The following is a 17,519-nucleotide window of genomic DNA, read 5'->3' as shown; positions in this document are numbered from 1 at the left end:
TTTGACTTCAAGGTCTTTGATCCATTTGGAGTTGATTCTGGTGCAGGGTGATATATAAGGATCTAGCTTTAGTTTTCTACATGTAGTTAACCAATTTTGTGGACTGGCCTGTCCTTTTGTGTATTTCAGACATTCTCTGCTAGGTTTCTGCTGAATATATTTCCTAATCCATTGGCTTCCCTCTCCAGGCCCTCCTGTATACCTATTGTTCTCAAATTAGACTTGCTAAATGTATCCTGTATTTCCTGCAGTGATCTGTCATGCTTGCTGGTTTTGTTATGAATATCTGTGTGCTCTTTCTCTATGGAATCTAAACTGCCTTCTGCCTCAGAGTTTCTTTATTCTGCCTCCTCCATTTTGCTTTAAAGGCTTTGTACTTTGCTGTTTATCTTTTTTTCCTTATTGCTGGTCTTTCCTAATGATGGCCACCTCTTTATTAAGGTTTTCTTTTAAGTCTTGAATAGATTGCCTTACCTCTTGTAGTGATTTTCAGACTTCTTTTTTCATTCCTTTATCTGGGTTTCTATCTTTTCATTGGACTCTTTCTCCTTCTGTTGGAATTCCTTTATCTTTTCCTTTATGGAGACCATGAAGTCATCATTAGTTTCTGATTGGCCTTGTCACAGTCTCTTATAACCCTATGCAGGGTGTCCAATTTTTCATTCAGCAGATTTACCAGTCATGTTTTTAGAAAATCATAAGCATTATCTTCTAGATCATTCTGGGACTGCTCTGTAGCTTGTTTATGTGGAGATGGTGTTGTGGTTAGTTGATTGGCCATTTTTCTTGTGTTTCTGCCATTAGTTCTACCTATTTGGAGACAAGAACCACACCGATACAACACGAGGACAGTCTTTTAGTTCTGGAGCCAATCCAGAGTTGTGGAGATATATAGATCTTAGGGTTTCAGAATTATGGGTAGGTGTTTCTCTATTTAGCTCACTTTTTCTTTGCTTGTAGAGGAATGTTATGGTTCTGGGTTAGATATTACCTATAGTTGTAACTTGTGAGACACTCTGGGTTTGGCTGATAAGTAGTCTGTCCCTTAGAGTTAACAAGATGGGCCCTTTGTACTCAGTCAAAATGGATCCAACTGTATGTTGGGGCAGATATAAAGCATTAGGGATCAATGGAATGGAAAAGATGGAGAAGAGAAGGGTTAGGATTGGAGAGATATGACTTTAAGTTCAGAAGAAAAATTGGGTATGTGATATTAGAGAGGTAAGAACAGCTTAGAAGAGAGTTATATGTAGTGGGAAGAGAATAGAGACCTTGTTTCAGAGTGTAAGAGGTAGAAAAAAATTCGAAGGAAGGTTATGTAGGGAATAGCTTAGAGATCTAGATGAAAATAAGAAAATAAGTTATATATATAACTGTATTTGATGTTGGTATAATTTGTGGTGGGGAAGGGAAAAAACAAATTGTTTAAATAGGGATACAGGTGGACCCATTGCAGCAATGAGATGTACAAGACTTTATATTGAAAAACAAACTTTACAACTTTGGCGTGGGGCGATTGTGGGGCTGTGGGGGGATCGGCTGGAGGGAGAGATGGGAAGGGATAATAAGGGGAAACAAAGGAGGAGGCAACAATGCTTGATAAGAAATGTACTCATTACCTTGTCCATGTAATTGTAACCCCTCTGTATGGCATTTTCACAATTACAAAAACACAAATAAGTGTATGTGAGAGAATTGCTGAGATTAGTAAAAGTCTCATTCAAAGAGTATTGGGAAGTTGCTCAATCTATGTCCTGCAATTATTGTTTACACACATAGAAAGAGGCCTTACTTTGTGTATAGGACTAGACAGGATAGCTCTGATGGAGTAGTAGTATAATGTGGAGAGAAACAAAAAGGGGAGAGTGAGAGGAAACAAAAAATTAAGAATTAAGAAATTGAAAAGTGGAAGAAAAACTAAATAATAGTGAAAAATAGAAGGTTTAAGTGAAATAGCAAATCCTAAAAAACAATACACAATAATAACACAAAGAAACAAAAACAAATAACAAACGATCAGACATAAAAACAAAGTAAAAAAAAACTCTAAAGAGTGGGTTTTTTGGGTTGTTTGGGGGAGCTTGAATCTCCACGTCATCCTGTAAGCCAATTCTTGATAAAACCTTGTATGCCTTACAATAGTCCACTTTCCTTGTGGCGTGATTGGAACTAGATGGCCTTTTGACAAAGGAGGGTGACTGCTACCTAGAGTCCCACTCTTGGGCCTGATGGTGGGGAGTTTGGGGGTTTCAGGTTTGTAGACTTCTATCATAGGCCTGGATCTGTGTTCCCAGGCTCTCCCAGGTAGCCACAGACCCTTTTGGAGCAGAGCTTAGGTCTGTGTTTGCCTCTGATATTATCCCTCCCTTTTGGAAGGGGGTTTGGGTCAGAGGGCTTTGGGATCTCACAGAGTGTTGCCACCCCCAGGGAGTGGACCCAATTGGGTTACTCACAAGGTCTGTATCTGGTAGTGCACTGGACCACAGAGACTGTGCTGTGGGGGCCAGGACAAGGTTGGCAGGTTCTCAATCAGAGAGTCTGGGTGTTGGCAGCCAGGTGGAGGGTGGCTTCTGCAGCAGCTGAAGGGTCTGGCTCAGTGGCTTGTGGAGTCCAGGCAATGGGAGGACGAGGTGGAGCTTGACTCAGCTGGCTGCAGTGGACAGTAGAGGCTGTACTGGTCTGCAGCAGAGGTGGTGGGAGGCAGCGGGTGGCTGCATGCTGCTGCCAGCTCTGTCAGTGGTGCTACCAGCAGCATGGTGCTGCAGTGGCTGTGAGAGCCCGGAGTATGCACCCGGTGGCGGCAGAGAGCAAGCAGGTCCCAGCAGAGTGGCCAGTTGGCAGGGCTATCAGCCTGTGGAGCGAGGGATTGGCTGCAGCTGTTGTTTCCTGGGTGCTGTGCAGGCGTGGCAGAGGTCCATGGGGATCCCACCACCGCTACAGGCATGAGATGACTTTGGGGGCTTACCCGGTGTTGCCTTTTTCTGACAGTTGTAATGGCAGTGATTGCTGGATTCGCTCCTTCTCCATAGCTGCCTGAGGGGAGGGGGCGTTGGAGTGAAGGTCTTCACCAGATTCCCTCCTAACTTTCCGAGGGTCTGATGTTGCGCGCTTTCTTCAGTTTTTGGGTGCTTCTCTGCTTAATGTCTGCAGAAAGACTGGTGCAGTTGGTGCAGCTGCTCGGCAGGGGTCTTGTTCACTGCTTCTCTTCACTTTCCTTGTTTGCCTGCTAGGATATTCCTCTTGTATTAGGAACAGTCTTTAGATATTTAGAGTTTGATTGGAATGAGTCTCTTGAGGTAAAATGTGGCTGTGACCCTAGATCTTCGTTTAGTCAGAGACACATAGTGAGACTACATGTGAGAGAGCTGCCATCTTCCCTCAAATTCTCTGTCATCATTTCTTTAATGGCTCTTTTGTCTTCCATCTCTTCATTCTCACTGGAGTCCTTCCCTAGATTGTTGTTGGCTATTGCATTTGGTTTGTTGTCTTAATTGCTCATGAATCTTGTAATCTTTCAGTGTGAATTAGGCATTTGGGTTCAGAGATTGTCAGGGCCACACCCCCAGCTGGCCTGTTTGCTTCTGACAAGTGATTGCCCTTGCTTTGTCTAGAATAAGTCTTACTGGGTAGCCTAGCCCACTCTGGGTCCCCGGGACAGCAAACGACTGTGTGCATGCTCAGGACCCAGGCCAGTTGATGGGAGCCGAGTCAGTTCTGCAGCGGGGAATGATAAATTTAGATTTGTGTTTCCCAGATGGATGTGAACTAGGCCACTACTGCCAACCGGCCACTGTAGGGTGATGGGTAGCAGCACTGTGGAAGTTCTCTGGAGAACTGAGTGTCACAATGGCTCACTGCTCAGCTCTGTCTCTTTCTGCACTAAAATGGTCCAGTGTTGTGGGAGTTTTCTAAATCAAAATGCTGCAGTCACACTGGTGGGTCCTAGAGTCCAAGGCAGCTGTCAGGCCACTTTTGTACACTGATGGTGAGAGATGAGGGGATGGGGGAGAGCTTTTCACAATTTTCTATCCTTATCTGTAAAAGTTATGATTTTTTTCCAGTTCCCATGATTCTCTACTTGTTCATATATTTGTTGTCAGTCTCTTGGGGAGAAGTGCATGTTAGAAACCCAAATATCTTTTTGGTTATAAAGAGTGGGAGTTATTCCCTATTTTTCCATCATCTCACTTCCTCCTCCTAGCAATTTAAGTTTAAAAGAAATTATCAACTTATTTCTAAAATGATTATATAATTTTTATATTCCCAACAAAGAGAATGTGATTCCATTTTTACAGCATATTCTAGTTTTTATTGTTTGTTCTGAAAGGTCCAATGTTATCTCACCATGGTTCCACTTATTTCTCTGATGTTATTGGAAAATATTTAATGTGCTTATTTTTCAAGAAATATATATCCAATTCCCTTATTTTGTGACTGGGTATTTTCTCTGTTATTTATTATTATTTCTAGGTAGTTAAAATTCCATATGTCAGATTATAAGTACATGCTTCTTGGTCATCATTGCCCCTTTTTGTCTTCTCTTCCATTTCCCCCTCCTGTCCCTACCCTCAAGTTGTGTAGTTCAATTTTACATAGTGTATATTTGACTATAATGACTGTATTTGACCACCTTTCCTACATCCATTTGTATGCCACCATTTTTCCCTCAAAACATGTTTCCATTTTCTTGTATTTATTGTGATAAAGAGTAATTGTTTCATAAATAGTAGTTGTTCATAGTAGTTACACCTTTGGGTTCCTCCTAAAAGTGTACCATCCTTTAGTCAGTTTGATTGTATATAAATGCATAAGGACCTGTATATTTTGTCATGCATATTTATATTTTGCATGTAGCTTCCACATATGATAGAAAACATGCATCGTTTGTCTTTTGTAGCCTGACTTACTTAACATGATTTTTTCTAGGTCCAAAGATTTCCCTGCACATAATATATTTTTCTATTGGAAAAGTAAAATTCCATTGAATATACAGAACTGTCTGTTAAGTTGATTTAAATCATCTTGGTTTAGTTTGGGCATGTCAATATTTGCTAGAAATTCATCCGTTTCTTCCAGATTCTCAAACTTAGTAGCATAAAGGCTTGAGAAGTATTCCCTTAGAATGTTCTGAATCTTGGTTGTTTTTGTGGTGATGTTTCCATTCTCATCTCTGGTTTTGATTATTTGGGTGTGTTCTCTTCTTTTTCTGATAAGATTTGCTAAGGGTCTGTCAATTTTGTTAATGTTCATTTTTTCAAAGAACCAACTCTTTGTTTTGTTGATTCTTTCTATAGTTTTTTTGGAATCTAATTCATTTAATTGAGATTTAAATTTAATTATTTGTTTCCAACTTGTGAAACTCTTATACTCAAATAATAATCAAAGAGCCAGAAGTAGAACTATAGCTGAAGTAATAAAGTGCTTGCCTTGTGCAGAAAAGTTCAGGGACAGCACCCACACCCAGAGTTCAAGCACAGGACCCACACGTAAACAAACAAATGTCTTACAAAATTCAGTTAGAAATTAAAATCTGCACTTTTCCTTGTTGGGAGACTCATTATTTCTTTCATCTCATTGCTTGTTATGTATCTGTTTAAATAATATATATTTTCTTTATCCAGTTTAGGCAGCTCATATTCCTCCAGGAATTTTCCATTTCTTCTAGATTTTCTATCTTATTTGAGTATAGCTTTTTTGTTGTTCTTGGGATTTTTTAATTTTAATTTTGCATTGTAAATGTGATATACAAAGAGAATACAATTTCATAAGTCAGGTAATAAGTACATTCTTTTTGGACAATGTCACCCCTTCCCTCACTTTTGCCCAGTTTTTCCTTACCATCCCCACCCACAAGTTATACAGTTCATTTCTAACATACTGTCTAGTGAGTACCACTGTTGCATTTGTTCACCTTTTGTTCCTGAAGTATTGGTTCTTAAAATAATCCCTTATAATCTTTTACATTTCTTATATATTTGTTGCTTTTCACTTCTAATTTAGATTTAGGTCTCTGGAATCTTTTTTTCTTTCTCAAATTAGCTAGGGGTTTGTTAACTTTACTTCAAATAACCAGCTTAATAGTTTCTTTCATTCTATATGTAGTTTTTTTAGTCTCATATTCCTTGATTTCTGAGCCAGTCTTTACTGTCTCTGGGAGATTTGTTCCTATTTATCTAGAAGTTTTGGTTGCATCATGAGGTTATTTACTTGAACAATTTCTGTTTTCTTTCTGGAGGCACTTAAAGTTATGAACTTTCCTCTGCTTTTGTTGTATTCCACAGATTCTGCTAGGATATGCTTTTGCTTTCACAGCATTGCAGGAACTTTCTTATTTCTCCCATGATTTTTTGAGTGACCAAGCTATTATTCAACAGTGTGTTGCTTAGTCCTCCTGTGTTTGATATTGTCTGTAGTATCTTTTGCTGTTAAATTCTAGTTTAATTGCATTGTGATAAGAGAGAAAATATCAGAAAGAATACATATTTAGATTCTTCCATCACTTCACTGGGAATTTGTATTTATCTTTGACAATGAGATGTTTCTTGCAGAAGACAAATGATTCAATCTTGTCAAATGAATTTTCCTACTCAGGCTAGCTTTGAACTGCTATCCTCAGTACTTGGCCTCCTGAGTAACTAGGATTATAAGCATGAGGCATCAGTATCCAACTTTCTTCTGAATCTTAAACTAAGCTGTTGTATTTGATGTGTTGCTTTCGGTTGCTTCTTGCTTCTTCCTTCCACTTCCCCCCACCCCAAGCTGCCCAAGGTCATCATCCTATTCAGGCTGTTTTAATCTCTGGAGATTAAACTTGAACCACACCTCTACTTCTGTTTTTTTGGTGGTCTGTTGGAGGTAAAGAATCTCATAGGCTTTCCCTGACAGGGTTGGCTTGGAACAGCAATCCTCAGATCTCACCTTCCTGATTAGCTAAAATTTCAGGTATGAGGTGCTGGCACCTGCCTGGATTCGGCCTTTTAAAGGGGCAAAGTCTTAATCTCAAGTAGTCATATCCTAGATTTGGTGTTATATTGCTTTGTAGGGTGACACAAGAAATGAGGGAAAGTCCTCCTGATCTATAGCACAATTAGCCCAAGTATCTTCAGGAACAAGGACATGCATGTCTTTAGGATGGCCCAGGACAGAACAGAAGCACTTGGAGGAATTGGTATAATGAACAGAGATGCTCAGAACAGGATAGTGGGTCCTTGTTGTCCAGGCACTCATGTACAAATGGTATCAAGTGAGTCGAGGTAGGCAATGGATACAGGAGTGCCTGCACCATGCAGAATTTATCTCAGAGACTCCCATGTCTGGCACAAGATTCTCTACTCTAGCTTGGCATACTGAGGAAGGAGGGCCTGATAGACCTATGTGGGTCCCAGGCCTGAAGTAGCAACCAGTCTAAGATTTGGAGCTAAATTCACAACTTCTGAAAAAGGCAAATTTGCCACATTGCAAGGCTATGAAAATCTTGCTATGTATAGAACATGTGGGCCAAGTTGGCAGTGTGTATGATACAAGCAGAAGCACCAACCACATTTGCAAGCACCTGTAAAATGTCTATATTGTTTGATGACCCTCCAATGGCTAAATTTTTTTGTTTTAGACATGGCTTAGAAGCCCAGGCTTTATGCATGAATCCTCTTGGCCATGAATTGTTTTTCAATAAAGGCTTGAATTTCCACATTCTCAGGGAATGCTGACACTTCATGGTTTTCTGCATGAAACATGACACTCAATAAATTCGGCAGTGATTTCCATTACATCAAAATGCAAACCTCAGTTTTTACCATTTCCCCTCACTGTGGACTGACTGTAGGGCTTTAGATAACTCACTTCAGGAGCAAGAAACTGAGTCATCTCGAATCTTCTTTGTCACAAGGGAGCCATTTTTCAAACACAGAAGTGCTATGTAGCCAGGGGCTGGTGGTTCACACCTGTAATCCTAGCTATTCAGGAGTGTAACATCTGAGGATAATAGTTCAAAGCCAGCCTGGGCAGAAAAGTTCTCTGTGAGACACTTATCTCCAATTAACCATTCAAAACTCAGAAGTGGTGCTACGGCTCAAAGAGGTAGAGAACTTGCCTTGAGCACAAGAGCTCAGAGATAGTGCCCAGGCCCCGAGTCCAAGCCCTACTATCACAAAAAAATCAAGTGCCATGTAGTGGTCAGGATCAATTGGTTTGTATAAGATGTGACCCTCTAAGGCAGGTGTGGGTTTCTGAAGCCAGGGAAGAATCTCTCTGGTACCCAGGGTGACTACAATGTCATCTTTCTCCAGCATCATTCCTGCCAGTGATGCTGAGTTGTCACCAGTGAAATCCACCATTTTACATTCTACAGAACATCCATAGCAGTGAACATCATAGGAATAAATGGATCCCAGAACTAAGCATGGGGGTACTGGTGGACCAAGCTTCTGTTCTAAGTGAAGAGTACAGACGCCAAGGCATTCCTGGGACAAGAATTTTTTTTAATTTTTATTGTGAAAATACCATACAGAGGGGTTACAATTACATGGGCAAGGTAATGAGTACATTTCTTATCAAGGATTCCTGCCTCCTCCTTTGTTTCCCCTTCCCATCCCTTCCCATCTCCCACCCCCCCACCCCTGGCCAAAGTTGTAAAGTTCATTTTTCAACATAACGTCTTGTACATCTCATTGTTGCAATGGGTCCAACTGTATCCCTATTTAAATGGTTTGTGTTTGCCCTTCACCTCCGCAAATTATACCAACATCAAATACAATGAAAACAGGATTTATACCATGGGGGAGGGACATACAAAGCAACACAGAAATAATCTTATAAATGTGTTAGAAACAATCGCAAGCAAAAACCACTTGTGTCCTTATCTTGGGGTTCATTTTGCCTAACATCAACTTATCTGACCTTTTCTGCTTGTCTCAGACATATACTAGTTATTGCAAATAAGGGAAACCGTGAGACCTATGTTTCTTTGGACCTGGTTTACTTCACTTAATATAATTTTTCCAAGTCTTTCCATTTCCTAACAAATGGGGCAATGTCATTCTTTCTGATGAAGGCATAGAATTCTGTTGTGTATATATACCACATTTTGTTGATCCATTCATCTACTGAGGGGCATCTGGGTTGGTTGCATATCTTAGTTTTGGTAAATAATGCTGCAATGAACATAGTTGTGCTGGTAGCTTTAGTGTGGTCTTGTTTGTGATCATTTGGGTAAATCCCCAAAAGTGGGATTGCTGGGTCATAGGGGAGCTCTATGTGGAATCTTTTGAGGAACCACCATACTACTTGTCAAAGTGGTTGAACAAGTTTACACTCCCACCAACATTGCAGTAGGGTTCCCTTCTGTCCACATCCCCTCCAGCATCTGTTATTAGAGTTCTAGATTATAGCCATTCTAACTGGGGTGAGGTGGAATCTCAATATTCTTTTGATTTGCATTTCTTTTATGGCTAGAAAGGTTGAGCATTTCTTCATATGTCTATTGGCCATCCTTTCTTCTTCAGAGAAGTTCCTCTTTAAGTCTTTAGCCCACTTATTTATTGGGAAGTTGTTTCTTTGAGGATTTGTTGTTGGGGGATTTAATTTTTTGAGTTCCAGGTATATTTTAGATATGAGACCCATGTCTGTTTTATGGCTAGTGAAGATCGTCTTCCAATCTGTGGGCTTTCTATTGATCTTGCTAGCTATGTCCTTTGCCATGCAGAAGCTCTGCAATTTCATGCAATCCCATTTGGTGGGACCAGAATTTGTACTGCATCTGCAACAAATTCATTCCAGAACCATTACTGTAGTCAATGGAATAAGAGCTGAGGAACATGGAAACAGCCAATCTACTGAACACAGTAATTCTCTCCATGTGTGAGTACCATGGAGTACATCTGGTAAATCTTTGATATCTGGTTTCCTGTAAAATATTCATAGGCAAAGGAGCCATTGAGACATATGAGAGCCTGTGCTCTATCCATGGTATCTTCCAGCTGATGGCACTGGGCTTTGATTCTGGAGTCCAGTCACACTGGGCAGCAGGTGATGGAGAAACACATCTGAAAATGCTGGTATAATGAACAGACTGATGACAAATTGCTCAGAACCAGCATGGCCCCAGCTTGCTAGTATGTTTCATTGTTGATGCTCTGTGCCAGACAATACTAGGACTGGGGAGCATCTTCTCCAAGATGATGTCCAGGGCTTTGACTCACATCAAGACCAGAGAGATGATGGTCAGCCTGTCTTTGTGCATATGTATGTCACTTTGAGTCCTGAAAGAAGAGGAGGAATTGTGGAGCAGAGTCCCAGATCAGGCTGAGCATTGACAAACTACCCATGATGGCAGAGGTCAGAGACCTCCAGGCAAAAGTCCTCCTTTCTCTAAGCCACAAGTAAGAATAGTGGACTGAGCATGCATTAGTTATGATGAGATTGGAAGACAGAGAGGTAAAGAATCTCTTATCATTTTTTAGTGAGTTTTCTTTTGTTTCACTTTTATACTTCACTCTCATTAATGTTCTCCCTTGTGTTATTGTTTTTAAGGTTTATGTGTTGCTTTTTTTAATCTACAAATTTTGTGATCTTTCAACATGATTTTAAGCATGTGGCTTCAGGGTTTGTGGAAGTTATTTGGTGCAGATACAGAGTCCAGTTGTGATGGTGAGTGGTATTTAGACAGCTTAGGCATGAGGCTATATATCAGTCTCACTAAAGATCTGTGCTATCTCCTTCATGGAGTACTCTGCGGCCTCACTGTGGCTTTACTGTGCAGGAACCTGAACGTCTTTTTTTGGTACCTCCATTGGGCCCTCCCAGCATGGCAGGTATCTGTGTCTCTGTAGTTTTCCAAGACTTTAAGCTTTCAAGTACAAAGTTGGAGACCTGTTTCCTTGCATTAATACATTGGGTACACAAATCTAAGGATCAAAAAAGAAGCAGAGATTTAAAAATTCAAGTGGAAAAATAGCAGCTGTTTTTGCCAAGGTGCAGAGGCTGTGGATTTGTGAATCCATTTCAGTTTCCTTTCTTTTTCCTCTGGAGGTTTTAGATTTGATGCTTCTTTGTTAGCACCAAAATCTGACCACTTATGATCTTTCCAGCATCCTCTCTTGGGCTGGATTTCCCTGCCAAAGTTTTGTACTTCTGATCAGAGGGAGCTCTGACCTTTTTCTTTCACCATCCCATCATCTTTCCTAATGCCCAAGGTCATGTTTCTGGGCTACAAGAGTACCAGTGTTTGTTTCCCTAATCACTAAATGATGGTAAAAAGCAGCTGATGTGGCTTCAACATTAATGAGCTGTTGGGATTCACTCAGGATATTTGCCCCTGTGCTAGAGACATGCTAAGGGAATCCTGCGCATGGCTTCTGAGGAGAAGTGAGCTGCCAAGGTGACCATCCCTGCCTCAGCCCAAATAGGCCCTCAGCTCTCTGCAGACCTCATGAAAAGAAGACTTGTTTGCAAGGGCATTGGACCATATGAAGTTTTAAGTCCTTGAGCTCCTGCTTAAGGGGTATCACAAAATAGGGAGAGACCAATGCTTCTCAGGAATTTCTATGTTCATACTCCATGCTGAGCCTGAATTTGTCATGTGTCTTGCACTTTGTTTAATGTGTGCCTCATCTTCCCCATATGTGTCATGGGTCAGCAGGGGAAGAAAGGTGATGCCATCGACTTCACAGCGTTGTTGTGAGGACTGAAAAACTACTGTGAGTTAAGGACATGTGATATGAAGTGTCGCAAGTACAGGTTCATGGAATGTGGCAGGACAAGTCAACTCAGAACTGTGCACAAGGTCTTAGGTATGTTTTTTGAGTAATAAAACTAAATGGTAATTTTTTTTATAAAAGCAGCTCATCCAAGGCTGTGATAGTGGCCTCCCGACAGTACCTCTGAGGTGGCCAGAAGCTTAGAGCATGGCCATGTCCTGCCTCAAATGGCTGTATGCCATCCAAAGAGGGAGTGGGCTTGGTACACAGTTTGCAAGTATGTTTTTCCTAAAGAATGTTTGGTCACCCTCTATATATAGATTTTGTAGAACAACAGTTCTTAGTGATAAAGTAATTATTATACTTAACCATTATCATAATCAGTCAATTGGCGGGAGACCATGAAGGTGAGGTGGAAGAAAAAAATTGTTATTTCTTTCTGTTGCTACTGTGGGCCTTCTCTCCTCGCTGGACATACCTGGGAATAGAAAAGTAGCAGAGACCTGTTACTTCATTATTTCATTGTAATTTCTGCTAGGTATCACATTAGAGTGTTTTGTTCTTGAAACTTGGTGAAATTTTATCTCATGCAATAGCTAGGGAACAAAGATCACAGGCAGTTTTAGATGTTTCTTCTCTGGAATTTGCTTACAGAGGTTCAGGTAAGACAACGCATGGAAATACGATGCCAATTCTATTCATCATAGAGCATGTTTCTATGGGTTTGAAGACATTGCAACCTCAGAATTATGTATCCTCAGTAAACATTAGTCTGCAGAAGAGATGCTGGGGTGAAGGAAAGAACAAGCATATTTTCTACTAACACTAATGTAGAATCACATGTAGTAGGCCATACCTCAATTTTCAAGCAACAAGCTATACAATTTTTTGGTTCCCAAGAATAAAACCTTCCACTTGTATTCATTTCACAATGTAGCTCTATCCACAATATTTGAGTCATGGTCAGTCAACTGAGCCAATGTCTTTGAAGCAACTATCTTGTTCAATGGAATATCTAAGTGTTCTCAGACATTGGAATATTCAGAGATTTCTGACATCTAGAGCAGTCTGAATTCATACAATAATTCTCTGCTGAATAAGAGTCTTGGTTATAGCATCCTGGATGGTTATGGGGAAATGAAGTAAATTCTTTTACACAAGCCACATCACTTTGCTGATTTCAAACTTCTTATCTACTTAGAATACAGAAATGAAAGGACTGTGAAAACTTCCAATAGTTAGAAATTGCCAGTGTCTGAAATAATTAAATTTACAGTCACTGTCTTTAATCTTTACTCCTGCAGATAGGAGATGTCCAATTTTTTCCAGTGGAACTTGAAATTATTGCTCAGAGCTATTTTATTTGTTGCCATGATGATATTCCAGATGTCTGGACTTAACAAGATTTCTTTTCTTTGCTACTGGTGTCCACTACTCTTGTGCAGCCACTTGCCAAACAACATGCAGCTATAGACTTCTTTCTTTGGTGCTTCTTTGTGAAAAAAAATATGAGGACTAATGACTAGGTGGCTCTTTTCTAGCATCTTACCATTCTCAATATTTTCTGTACACATTCATTTATTGATGGACATCATGAATGATGCAATATCTTAACTATTATTAAGAGTGCTACAATAAATATGGAATTATAAATATCTAGTAACTTCAATTTCTTTGGAATTGTACCTACCTCTGTGGTAGTTGGATAATATAATAGTTCTAACTTTAATGAAGTTTCTCCTTTTACATATCCTTACTCACATTTGTTAATGCTGGTTAAGTGTTCTTGAATTCCTTTAGGTTTTGCTTGTCATGGAAGGTTTTTATTTCTCCATTAAATCTTCATTAAATAGCTTCCCTGAATACAGTAGTCTAGGTTGACAATTATTTTCCTTCAGTAGTGGAATTATACCTTTCTATTTCCTCCTTGCATTTAGTATTTGCAGAATACAAATTGAGAAATCAGCTGTTATTCTAAGGGGCCTGAGATTGTAGTTCTTGTGCTTCTTTTCTTTTGCTACTTTCAATACTCTTTCTTTATTCTGTATATTTAGTATTTCTACAATACTGTATCTTGGGTTATTTTTTTCTGATACTGTTTGCTTAAAAGCTCTATATTCCTCCATCAAGATTAGCAAAGTTTTCTGCCATTATTTTATTGAATTGGTTTTCAATGACTTTAGTTTTGTTTCTTTTCCGCATCCATCCCTAAACATAAATTTGATCTTTGGACAGCGATCAAGAGGACTTGTATGTCCTATTAATATTTTCTTCTTTTTTAAACCATTAGTATCTTCTTTTTTATTTATTTTATTTTATTTGTGAACATACTGTACAGAGGGGTTACAATTACATGGGCAGGATAATGCGTACATTTCTTACCAAGCATTGCAGCCTCCTCCTTTGTTTATCCTTCACATCCCTTCCCAGCCTTCCCCCTCCTCCCAGTCCCAATCCTTCCCCCCCACCCCCCCACCCCCACACCAACATTGTAAAGCTCGTTTTCGACATGACAACTTGTACTTCTCATTGTTGCAACAGGTCCACCTGTATCCTTAAACGACTTGTTTTTCCCCATCTCCTCCACAAGTTATACTAACATCAAATATAGTGAAAGCAGGGGTTATACTGTGGGGGAGGGACATACAAAGCAACAAAGAAATAATCTTATAAATGCTTTAGAAACACATGCATGAAAGAAAAAAACATTAAAATACATATCTAAGGGTTCATTTTCCTAACATCACATTATCTGACCTTTTCCGCTTGACTCATACATATACTAGATATTGCAAATAAGGGAAACCATGGGGCCTATGTTTCTTTGGGCCTGGCTTACTTTGTTTAATATAATTTTTTCCAAGTCTTTCCATTTCCTAACAAATGGGGCAATGTCATTCTTTCTGATGGAGGCATCATTTTCTTGATCCATTCATCTACTGAGGGGCATCTGGGTTGGTTCCAGATCTTAGCTATGGTAAATAATGCTGCAATAAACATAGTTGTGCTGTAAACCATTAATATCTTCTAAATCTTTTTTCAATATCTTGCCTATTCCAGTTTCTCTACTACATTTAAAATCTCTGATGCCTTGCTTTTCACTTTGATTTTTTACATAGGCTTTCACCTGAGATTTTTATTTGAGCAGTTGAGCTTTTAATTTGCACAATTTTTGTTTTAGTTTTAGTTTTCATGGTTTCCAACTTTTTATTCAATTCCACTCTCACATCCTACATTGCCTCCTTTAGTCCATTTAGCTGTTTATATTTTCTTATGTGATTTATCTTGTTGATTTTCTAGTATCTCTTGGAATCCAACTAGTTTTTAAAAATACATGTTCCCTTGATTATTATGGTTTAGTGAGCTCACTGGCATTTCTTTCTCTTCATTTTCACTTAATTCTTTTATTGTATGTTGTTAATGAGTTTTGAGGTTGATATGCTGCTTGGTTTATTCATAAATTTCATGATCTTTCTCTGAATATTACACATCTGGGCACGGGTTTGTGGAGATTCAGACTTCTGAATGCTTTCAGTTTATGGTTTCTGCAGCTTCATTAAGATGGGAGATGACTGCATGATGTTGCATATACTGGCAGGGTAGGTCTCAGTGGATAAATATTGAATTTCAGGGCTCAAGACTCTGTGTAGGACTTTTTTTCACATCAGGGAGAAAGTTTGGTTTTGCAGATTATTGTAAATGGTAATGCATAGTTTTGTGTTTGTGTTAAATTCTAAATAAGAAGATTCACTGCTCCTGTTTGAGTGTTTTTAGATGAATTTAGAATCTGTGGTGTACCTTTGAGTTTTAAGGGAAACTTCTTAACCACAGTGAGAATAACGTGGAGATTGAGGGAGCAGTACTATTGTAATAATTCCAAGTTTATAAGTGGGGAGATAACATAGCAAACTCAAAGATGAAGTGGAAAGGGGTCATGAGACTAGTTAGAATGATGAAATTGCAAGCTAAATTGCCTTCTTACAGAGCAGTGGTAGGAAGGTAAATCCTCCCCAACCACCGGAGAGGAATTCCATTTTTTGTATATATTTTTTATTTTAAAGATACTGTCCAGAGGGGTTACAGTTACATGATTAAGGTAATGAGTATATTTCTTATCGAGCATTGTTACCTCCTCCTTTGTTTCCCACTATCATCACTTCCATCCCCATCTCCCCAACTCTTCTCTCCCCCCCAACAATGAGATGTACAAGAACTCCATTTTTATACTGACAAAGACCGAGACAGAGCAGCTAGCATGTAGCTCAGGCCTTTGAAGAAGACAATAGGAGCCATTCACCAGGTCACAGGAACCTGACCTGCAGGGTTCAGCTCCACCCCAAGGGAAAGTTGCCCTTCCCAGGCAGAGGAGGCTTTACCCAAGGCAGGGGGACTTTCTTCACTGGGGAAACAGAGCCAGAGGCAACTCCAAGCCTCTGTAGCATGGACAGCAATTCCAGCCACAGGAGGGTAAAAGAAAAACAATTGGAAAATGTATAAACATGTATCCTGAGAATCACTCCAGGCTGGGCTGCATGAGTGTCTCAGGAGCTATCCCCTCATTGAAAAGCTAATGATTGCTGACAGACCAGACCAGAACTGGTCATCCCACTGTCACATCGTAATCCCCACAAGATCAATAGAGACCAAGGAAAGGATTTTAAACCTGTCAGGGAGAAAAGATCAATCACCTCTAAAAGGAAACTAATCAGAATAACTTCAGATTTCTCAGTGGAGACCATGAAAGCAAGAAGAGCCTGTGATGGTGTGTGCCATGTCCTAAAGACAAACACCACTCAGCCAAGAATACTGTACCCAGTTACACTCTCCTTTATAATGGAAGGTCAAAAAAAAACCTTCCACAGCAAAGAAAAATTGAAACAATATATCTCCACCAAACCATCCTTACAACAGATATTTAAAGATGTCCTACATATAGAAAGCCAACAAGAGTACAATAAAGAAGAAATGACCCCCAAACAGAGAATCCAAGAATCATAAGAAGAACACAATTGACACAACTCCCATGAAGGTGGATAACATGACAGTGCTAACTCTCAATAGTAATAGACCTAAATGTCCAATTAAGCGACATAGATTGTCTAGTTGGATAAAAAGCAAGATCCTTCTATCAGTTGGCAACAAGAGACACAGCTTGCCCACAAAAACAAACATATTCTGAAAGTGAAAGGCTGGAATAAAATCTACCAAGCAAATGGCCCCCACAAACAGGATGGAGTTGCAATCCTAATATCAGATAAAATAGATGTAAAATTAAAATTAGTGAGAAGAGATAAAGAAGTTCATTAAATACTAATAAAGCATCTCTCTTTCAGGAGGATATTACAATTCTAAACATCTATTCACCAAATAACAAAGCATCCAAATTTATTCAAGAATCACTACTTTCTCTAAAATCTCACATAGATTCAAAGACATTAATTGTTGGGCACTTTAACACACCACTATCCATGCTGGATAGATCAACCTTGCAAAAAACTCAACAGAGAAAGCTCAGATATAAACAATTGCATAGACCAACTAGACTTAACAGACATCTACCGAATATTTCACCTAGCAGCATCAGAATACTCATTTTTCTCAGCAGCACACAGAACATTCTCCAAAACAAACCAAATTGTAGGTCACAAAGCAATTTTGTCTAAAGTCAGAAACATTGAAATTATGCCCTGCATTCTTTCAGACCACAAGGGAATAAAATAAGTGTTCAACAACAAAAGCCACCAAAGAAAATCCTGTAACACATGGAGGCTGAACAACACACTGTTCAACCACCAGTGGATCATGGAAGAGATTAGAAAGAAAATC

The 17,519-nt window shown here is 39.5% G+C and overlaps 1 pseudogene; it reads right to left on the bottom strand.

The window, feature by feature from the left end:
- Window positions 1-2,593: 2,593 nt before the first annotated feature.
- On the bottom strand, window positions 2,594-11,194 carry LOC105992156 (annotated as a pseudogene).
- Window positions 11,195-17,519: the final 6,325 nt, after the last annotated feature.

The sequence above is a fragment of the Dipodomys ordii genome, unplaced genomic scaffold (assembly GCF_000151885.1).
Source record: "Dipodomys ordii isolate 6190 unplaced genomic scaffold, Dord_2.0 Scaffold80, whole genome shotgun sequence".
NCBI lineage: Eukaryota > Metazoa > Chordata > Mammalia > Rodentia > Heteromyidae > Dipodomys > Dipodomys ordii.
The sequence above is the reverse complement of the archived record's forward strand: the minus strand, read 5'-3'. Positions and strand labels throughout refer to the sequence as shown.